This window comes from Colobus angolensis, unplaced genomic scaffold, assembly GCF_000951035.1.
Source record: "Colobus angolensis palliatus isolate OR3802 unplaced genomic scaffold, Cang.pa_1.0 Scaffold43, whole genome shotgun sequence".
Taxonomy (NCBI): Eukaryota; Metazoa; Chordata; class Mammalia; order Primates; family Cercopithecidae; genus Colobus; species Colobus angolensis.
The window spans coordinates 3,439,343-3,448,852 of NW_012117710.1; the positions used below are offsets into that span (position 1 = coordinate 3,439,343).

At 51.1% G+C, this 9,510-nt stretch overlaps 1 protein-coding gene across 1 annotated transcript in view; it reads right to left on the reverse strand.

The window, feature by feature from the left end:
• The window catches only part of CARD11 (caspase recruitment domain family, member 11), a 155,912-nt gene extending 150,403 nt beyond the window's left edge, over positions 1 to 5,509 (reverse strand). Inside the window, exon 1 of the mRNA XM_011956975.1 lies at positions 5,235 to 5,509. The gene's annotated coding sequence lies outside the window, so the exon portion shown is untranslated. The remainder of the gene's footprint in view (positions 1 to 5,234) is intronic.
• Positions 5,510 to 9,510: the final 4,001 nt, after the last annotated feature.

Sequence of the window (9,510 nt, forward strand, 5' to 3'; positions counted from 1 at the left end):
AAAAAAAAAAAAGACAGCAAATTCCTGAGTTGCAGAGAGGCAGGAAGGAAGATGACACAGTAGACACAGAAGCCACACAGAGGAGGATGGAGCCCTGTTCGCGAGCATGGATACCGCGCATGCCCCTTTCTGGCTCCCAGACTTGCAAGGAATAATGTCCACTGAGGAATGGCCCCGGCTGGGCCAGGAGGAACCCGGCACTTTGGAGGAATGAGTGTGCTTCGAGGAGCAGGAGAGGGGAAGAAGCGACAGCCACACAGACGGGACTGGAAGGACTTTTATCACCCTCTGGCTCTCGGCCACCAACACCTATTACACAAATGTGACAGCGACCATTATAATCTCTGAGCCCTTGAACAAATCACAACCCAAAAGGTTACCCTCCCGAAAATAATCACCCCATCAAAACCACTGACCCAGAGAGTGGCAGTCCCTCAAGGAGAGAATACGGACAAGGCATGGGGCCTGCTCTTTGTATGGAGTGTGCAGTGCCCTGGCTGTGCTTTTCTTATGTGGCCTGCCACAGGAAGAGGCTGGCATCTGGAATCTGTGCCTTCTAATTCCTCTTCTTTTCTTTTCTTTTTTTTTTTTTGAGACTGAGTCTCGCTCTGTCACCCAGGCTGGAGTGCAGTGGCGCGATCTTGGCTCACTGCAACCTCCACCTCCCTGGTTCAAGCAATACCCCTGCCTCAGCCTCCCGAATAGCTGGGATTACAGGCGCCCACTACCATGCTTGCTTAATTTTTTTTGTATTTTCAGTAGAGACGGGGTTTCACCATGTTGGCCAGACTGGTCCCGAACTCCTGACCGCAGGCAATCTGCCCACCTCGGCCTCCCAAAGTGCTGGGATTACAGGCGTGAGCCACCGCGCCCGGTTGCCTTCTAATTTTTCTTTAGCAGAAGAGCATGTTTAAGGGGCTTCCTCGAAGGTTTCCTTTTCCTTCTCTTTTTGTTTCTGCATTTCAGTCAATCGATCAAAATATTTTCTTTCTTTCTTTCTTTTGTTTGAGGCAGGGTCTCGCTCTGTTGCCCAAGCTGGAGTGCAGTGGTGTGATCTCGGCTCACTGCAACTTCTGCATCCCAGGCCCAAATGATCCTCCTGCCTCGGCCTCCCAAGTAAGGAGGGATCACTATGCCTGGCTAATTTTTCAGTTTTTTTTTTTTTTTTTTTGTAGAGACATGATCTCACCATGTTGCCCGGGCTGGCTGGTCTAGAGCTCCTGGACTCAAGGGATCCACCCACCTTGGCCTCCCGAAGCGCTGGGATTACAGCCATGAGCCACTGTGCCCAGCCAATCAAGATATCTTCTAGACTGATTTGGGTACTGCAACCACCAAGAGTGAGAGTTTTTCTACAGGGTAGATTGACGGAGGTCTGTGATTTCCTCGGGCCTCGTAATTCCCCTGTAAGACTGAGACTGCGGACAAGGAATCGGAGGTTGCACCAGAAAAAAGTAACAAGGTCCATCCAGCCGGTGTTTGCGGGGAGGCTGGTACTGCAGCCCTGGGTCTGGACTCCAGAGTCCAGCCTCTGATCTGCTGCAGACCTTAGTCATCACGGCAAAGGTAATCCTATGTCATACGCTGTATTTTCTCATTTTATGCTTGGTGTAACTGACAATACTGAAAATAACCAGTATTGATATCCTGATTTCATTAGAGAAATGACTCTCGGAAAGCTTAGGTGACGGGAAGCCTGTCCAAGGTCACACAGCTAGTCAAGGTCACACAGCTAGCCAAGGTCACACGGCTAGCACTGATCAGTAGTCATGCCTCGAACCCATGCCTTCATGGGCTCCAACCCAAAAGATGGAATGCCACTGGGAGCACGGCCTGCAAAGCAGAGAGTGCAGGGGCTGGGCAAGAGGAAATGGAAACTGTTTTTTTTTTTTTTTCTTTTTTTGGAGACAGAGTCTCACTCTGTTGCCCAGGCTGGAGTGCAATGGGGCAATCTCGGCCCACTGCAACCTCTGCCTCCTAGGTTCAAGCGATTCTCCTGCCTCAGCTTCCCGAGTAGCTGGAATTACAGGTGCCCACCTCATTTTTGTATTTTTAGTAGAGACGGGGTTTCACCATGTTGCCCAGGCTGGTCTCAAACTCCTGACCTCAAGCGATTCTCCTGCCTCCGCCTCCCAAAGTGCTGGGATTACAGGCGTGAGCCACCATGCCTAAAGGCGGTTTTAAAAATGGATTCAAGAGGCTCCATTTTTCAGCACTTGACATGCCTTTTCATCATCACCATCTGAAAATCAGGACCCCATTTGGCCTTTCCTGCATGACATGCTATGAGGAGCTATGATCACAAGTGTATCTTCATCTCTACAGCCCCTGCCAGCCACCACCAAACCACAGTCACACAGCCCCTTAGTCCCAGGAAGCAAGTCTTTTATCGGAAGGGCCCAGAATCACTGCAGAGGATAAAGAAATCTAGACACTGTCCCTCGCTTTTTTTTTTTTTTTTTTTTTTTTGATACATTGCCTTGCTTTGTAGCCCAAGCTGGAGTGCAGTGGCACCATCTCAGCTCACTGCAACTTCCACATCCCAGGCTCAAATGATCCTCCTGCCTCAGCCTCCCAAGTAGCTGGGACTACAGATGCACACCACCATGTCTGGCTAATTTTTTGGTATTGTTTGTAAAGACAAGGTCTTGCCATGTTGCCCAGGCTGGTCTTGAACTCCTGGACTCCTAGAACCTGGAGCCCCCCTCCTGTGAGCCTGCCACCCCCTTCCTAGTACAGTGTCCACAGGGGGCTGTCCTGTCCCATCTCCCAGCTCTGCACCCCCTTTTGGTGGGGCTGCCCCTCCTCCCTGAGATTTTCAGCACTATCTCAGCCTGGAACCTTCCAGTGATCCCTGGACCTTCTGAGTCCCTACCATCTCCCAAGTTCACTCCCTGCTTCCCTCCCCACTCCTCCTAATTCTTTTCCATCTCATGTGCGTCTCAGCCACACTCTGACCACGGCATACACAGACTGTGTGATGAACCTACTCAGGTTGGAGCACTGCTTCTCACATCCCTCCTGCGTCCCCTCTGCCAGCAAGTACAAAGCCACCCACACACGCCCACTGATGGATTCAAACAAGCGTCGTCATCTTTAGAAGAGTTAGAAGTCTTTTTTTTGAGACAGAGTCTTGCTCCGTCGCCCAGGCTGGAGTGCAGTGGTGCGATCTCAGCTCACTGCAACCTCCACCTCCCAGTTCAAAGTGATTCTCCTGCCTCAGCCTCCTAAGTTAAGCTGGGACTACAGGCATGCACCACTACGTTGGGCTAATTTTTTGTGTGTATTTTTAGTAGAGATCGTGTTTCACCACTTTGGCCAGGCTGGTCTCGAACTCCTGACCTCAGGTGATCCACCCGCTTTGGTCTCCCAAAGTGCTGGGATTACAGGCGTGAGCCACTATGCCCGGCCAGAAGTCATTTTTAAAAAATCACATAAAGGATGAGCAGATACACAAAATATAGTCTATCTGCACGACAGAATATTATTCATCCTGAAAAAGGAAGGAGATTCAGTCACTAGCTGCAACACAGATGAACCTTGAGGACATGAGGCTCAGAGAAATAAGCCAGGCACGGGAAGGACACAGGTTGTATGAGCCCCCTTATACGGGGTCCAGAAAATCATCAGATTCCTAGAGACAGAATGAAGAAGGGTGACTGCCAGGGACTGAGGAGGGAGCGAGGGAGATGTTGTTTAATGGGGGACACAGTTTCAGTTTGGGAAGAGCTGGATGGTGGTGACCACTGCAAGACAATGCGAATGGGCTTAATGCCACTCCACTGTGCGCTTCAAAGCAGTTCAGTGAGCTACTTTTATGTCATGTGTATTTCACCACAATTTTTAAAAAAATCACATCAAGGACCATTCATGCATTAACTGAAGACTGCTGGGGCCAGGGGAGCCACGGCCTGCCTATCTGATACCCAGGCAAGTAACATCTACACGGGTCCAACAGTCCCTGGCCTTGACTACGCTGAGTCCCGGTCACTGTTACTCTCCTCAGGGCAGCCCCGGCCCGAGGCAGGGGTATCATCTCTTTACAGATGACATCCTGGGGAAAGAACGGGAGATTCCGCGAAAGCACAGAAATGGACCCTTACGGATTCCTGTCCTCATATGTAGCACAAAAATGGACACTGACGGAGAAATTCCTGTCCTCATATTAATTCCCGGCTCCTGGGATTTCCGGCACGTATTATGCACAGGCTGAGCACTTAATAAACGTGGAATGAACGATTGACTGTTTCTCTCCCCTTTCTGGTAGGTTGGTAACCTTATACCTTCAAGACGAGTCATAAACGTCAGGAGAAACATTTTTGAACTACAAATAAAAGGCTTTGAGAGCAGGCGGGGCAGACAGAGGTCAGTTTGGTCCAAGACCGAGTTTGTGTGGGCAGCCCCGAAGCTCACAGCTGGGACCACTGTCCATGAAGCTGGGTCCCCGTGACAGCCTCCAGCAGTGCTCAGAGCACCTGAGGGACAGAAACACCCTCTCTGACCCTGTCTTCAGAGGGGGCTCAGCAGAAGGCCTGGTGGCCCCATCGGGCCTGGAGGGGCCTCCTGGGGTGGGTGGCTTTCAGGCCTGAGGCCTCTGGGGACTGGTCCGGGTTTCAGTGGGGAACCTGGGCCCCTTCCTGTGCCCCCACCACTCCCTTTCTAGTACAGTCCCTGCGGGGGGCTGTCCTCTCCCATCTCCCAGCTCCGCACCCGCTTTTGGTGGGGCTGCCCTTCCTCCCTGAGCCAGGCCCCACCTTCCCAGGAGCCTCTGAGTCAGGCTGGGCTGTGGTCTGCAAACTTCCGGGCCTTTCAGGTGTCAGAAAAGTTTCTCTTCCTCCCTCTGGGGCAGGTGCACCAAGGGGCTGCAGCCTCCTGACCCCTGATTTTTTCCTGTCCAGTAGGAGGAGGTGGGGGTTTTGCTGGGCAGTGATACTCAGAGATGCTCAGAGAGACAGGGAGGAGAGGTACACGAGGTGGAAAGTGAGGGAGAAAAAGGGTTGGAAGGGAAAAGGGGGAGACGAGAGTGAGAGAAGTGGGGCTGTGAGACAGTTATGGAGAGGGACGGATACCCCCATCATCGCGGGGCCAGCAGGAGCCACTCCCATCCCCCCCACGCCCCACTACCATGTCATCTCACTGATGCCCCCCATCTCCTCCCTGTGTCCTCCTCTCTTTACCCAACTCCCCGCCTCGTGCTCCCCCTCTGCCAGCTCCCCCATCCCGGCTGCGCCTACCTGGGGCGCTCATGCTCCGCCAGCTGCGCGGGGCGCCTCCTCCACGCAGGCCTCCGGCTTCCTCCAGGCGACGGGACCCTCCGTCCCCGCGGGCCCGGACCCGTCCTCCGAGGGGGGCCGCCCGCCCAGGGGCTGCAGGGCCAGGAGGGGGCTGCGGGCGGCGCGGGCAGGAGTCCGAAGGCCAGAGGAGGCAGGAGAGAAAAAAGGAGAGAAAGTATGTCATAGGCTAGGAGGGGCGGGGGAGGGAAATGCAAAACCCGACAGGAAATGAGACTAAAAAATGCGAAAGGTTAGAAAAAGATAAGGAAGAGAGGGAGGGGCGGAGTCGGTGCTTCGGGAGGAGGGCGGTAAGGAGGTGGGGGTGCGAGTGGGGACAGGGCCTGGGGTGGGGGTGCTTGGGGACAGATCAGGGAGCCGGGGATGGGGAAACCAAGGCGAGTCTCGGGGTCCAGGCCACCTGCATCAGTCGGGGTGAGGCTGGACCAGCCTGGGCGTCAGTCCCCATCTAGCTGTGACCCCAGGCAGAGTCCAGGTGGGGCCTTGGAAGGGGCTATCTCCTTTCTAGGTTCTCCAGGCCTTCGGCTCCCGAGGTCTAGCCGAATTTCTCAAGAAATTCCGGTGCCTGTCACTGCAATGTGTATGTGTGCGGGGGAACGGGGCGTCCCACATAAAATCCTGCAGCCTCCTACACCGCAAGCCTCTTTCCTCCCTCAGCCCCTGTTCTGGAAGCTTCCTGGGTATGCTGGGTGGTCAGCACCCCTGCAAAGGCTTTCCTTACCCCAAAAGCTTTGGGGTCCAAGATATCCATCATCAGCTTGTGCCCTCGATGGTCTGGTGAACTATGCTTGTAAGAGAAATTGTGATTTGGATGTCATCATTTTACTTTATTTTTATTTTTTGAAACGGAGTCTCGCTCTGTCACCCAGGCTGGAGTGCAGTGGCGCGATCTCAGCTCACTGCAAGCTCCACCTCCTGGGTTCAAGCGATTCTCCCACCTCGGCCTCCCAAGTAGCTGGGTCTACAAGCGTGCACCACCAAACCTGTCTAATTTTTGTATTTTTAGTAGAAATGGGGTTTCAACATGATGGCCAGGTTGGCCTCAAACTCCTGACCTCAAGTGATCTGCCCACCTCAGCCTCCCAAAGTACTGGGACTACAGGCATGAGCCACCGTGTCCAGCTGGATGTCACCATTTTGATAATTTACCCCAAATGGCCAGCGTCGTGGGTGGGATAGTCCCAAGGGTTTACAGGGATTGTGGACTCAAAAATCTGGATGAAAGAAAATGTGATACACACACACACACACACACACACACACACACACGCTCACCATGGAATACTACTCAGCCATGAAAAAGAACGAAATAAAGTCTTTGCAGCAACTTGCACTTGGATGGAACTGGAGGCCAGTATCTTAAGTGAAGTAACTCAGGAGTGGAAAACCAAATACTACACATTCTTACTTAAAAGCGAGAGCTACGCTATGGGTAGGCAAAGGCAGGCAGAGTGGGATCGTGGACATTGGAGACTCGGAAAGGGGAAGAATGGGAGGGGGTAAGGGATGACAAATCACCTGCTGGGTACAATGTACACTGTACTGTGTGTACTATTCCGGGGACAGGAGCACTAAAAGCCTGGACTTCACCACTACACACTTCATCCGCGTAACCCAAAACCGCATGTACCCCTAAAGCTATTGAAATAAAAATCTGGATGAACCGTGCCTACCCAGAAAACCTTAGTTTCTATTTTCTTGCTGCAATTGACCCCTGCCTCCCGCGCCGCCCCCCCGCCCGTTTCCCCAGCTTCTGCACCTCTCATTGTACTCTGCCTCAGTTTACCACTCTCCTCTCATCTCTCTCCCTCTCTTTTGATCCCCTCATTACGGCTAGAGAATGTAGGCTGCTGTTTCATGTTTTAAGTGTTCTGAGAAAAGTTCCTCGAGGTGCTAGAAGGGAAAGGCCTTCAGTAAATTAAACTTTCAGCAAGACGATAAATAAAAAATGGGATTTTGGTCCAAGCACGGAAGAATCTGAAATACCAGTGAGGGATGTGTTTGCACTGATGCACATGTGCTAGGGATGAAGGAAGACACTGGTTTGCTTCCTGTAAAGCCTGTTCAGAAATGCAAGGAAGGGCCATAAAGAAAGTTTCTAAAATGAACACCAAGACCCACAGCCTTCTAGGCCTTCGTCCCTAAGAACACGTCTCACTGCCTACCCAGGACCGGGGAAGCTGCTTGTACTCTATGAAACCTCTAAATCAGGCAGTGGTATTTATTTGTTTATTTATTAATTATGGAGTCTTGCTCTGTTGCCCAGGCTGGAGTGCAGTGGCATGATCTGGCTCACCGCAACCTCCACCTCCCGGGTTCAAGCGATTGTCCTGCCTCTGTCTCCTAAGTAGCTGGGACTACAGGCATGCACTATCACGCCTGGCTAAGTTTTGTATTTTTAGTAGAGACGGGGTTTTACCATGTTGGTCAGGCTGGTCTCGAACTCCTGACCTTGTGATCTGCCCACCTCGGCCTCCCAAAGTGTTGGGATTACAGGCTTGAGCCAATGCACCTGGCCAGCATTTTATTTTACTTTAATTTATTTTATTTTACTTTATTTTATTTTATTATTTTTGAGACAGGGTCTCGCTCTGCCGCCCAGGTTGGAGTACAGTGACTTGATCACAGCTCACTGCAGCTTTGACCTCCTGGGCTCAAGTCATCCTGCTGCCTTGGCCTCTCTAGAAGCTGGGACTACAAGTACATGCCACCATGCCTGGCTAATTTTTTAATCTTCTGTAGAGATGAGGTCCCACTATGTTGCCCAGGCTGGTCTTGAACTCCCGACCTCAAGCGATCCTCTTGCTTGAGCCTCCTAAAGTGTCAGGATTACAGACATGAGCCACGGCATCTGGCCTGTCATTTTAAAGAAGAGCTCAGATTTCCCTCCTGCAAGATATGAAATGAGGGCAATGCCTTAAAACAGCGAAACATGTCTCTAGAGATATGTATGCAGTAAAGTCCACAAATGCTGCAAAGTCTGATGAACTTTTGCAGCAACTTGGACGGAACTGGAGGCCATTATCCTAAATGCGAGTGTAACCCACGCCCACACTTCATTCTGTCAAAACATGGAATTTCATCTGTGCCCCAGAAACGCCCTTGTGTCTCGTTCCTGTCACTCCCCCACCAAGCGTAGCCACATTCCTGCCTCTGACAGCATCAGTCAGTTTGCCTGTTTGTGAACTGTATGTAAACAGCAGCATGCGTGGGTTCTTTCTGCAGCCTGGACCCTTTCACTCAGTGTTATATGTTTCTGAGTGTCATAGACGGGACTGCATGTGGGTCTAGTTCCGTAAGACAAGCCTCTTTCTCCCCCAACATCTTACTAAAAATTTTAAATGTTCAGAAAAGTTAGAAGAATCATCTAATGAATTTCCATAGAATCCCCATATACCCCACCACTTGATTCTACAACTAGCATTTTCCTCTATTGGCTTTATCACAGATCTATCTGTCTATCTCTCCATCAGTCCTCCTGTCCTTTTTTTTTTTTTTTTTTTTTGAGACGGAGTCTCGCTCTGTCCCCCAGGCTGGAGTACAGTGGCTCGATCTCAGCTCACTGCAAGCTCCGCCTCCCAGATTCACGCTATTTTCCTGCCTCAGCCTCCCGAGTAGCTGGGACTACAGGCGCCTGCCACCATTCCTAGCTAATTTTTTGCATTTTTAGTAGAGACGAGGTTTCACCGTGTTAGTAGGATGGTCTCGATCTCCTGACCTCGTGATCCATCCGCCTCGGCCTCCCAACCTCCTGTCTTTTTTTTTTTTTGGGTGTATTTCAAAGTAAGTTGCAGACAGCATCAGTTTACGTCTTTGTTAAACACTCCATCTTGCATATCATTCACTAGAGAGGTTTGTTTAGGTGAAATTTACAAGCAGATTTTAACCATACGATGCAATGAAGCTGGGCACAGTGGCAGGTGCTTGTAGTCTCAGCTACTCCAGAGGCTGAAGCGGGAGGATTCCTTGAGCCCAAGAGTTCGAGGCTGCAGTGAGCTGTGATTGCACCACTGCACTCCAATACCTACTTTTTGGTATTGCCAGTAGGAAATTTAAAATTACACATTTTATTTCTATTGGGCGGTGCTGTATTATATAGAACATTACCATCAGCCCCACTGAGTTCCTCATGCCTAGAAACACCATTTTGTATCTTGATTCCTCTGTGATCCCGGAGAGAAGGGGATTCCAAAGTGTTTGAATCATAGACACAAAGGTG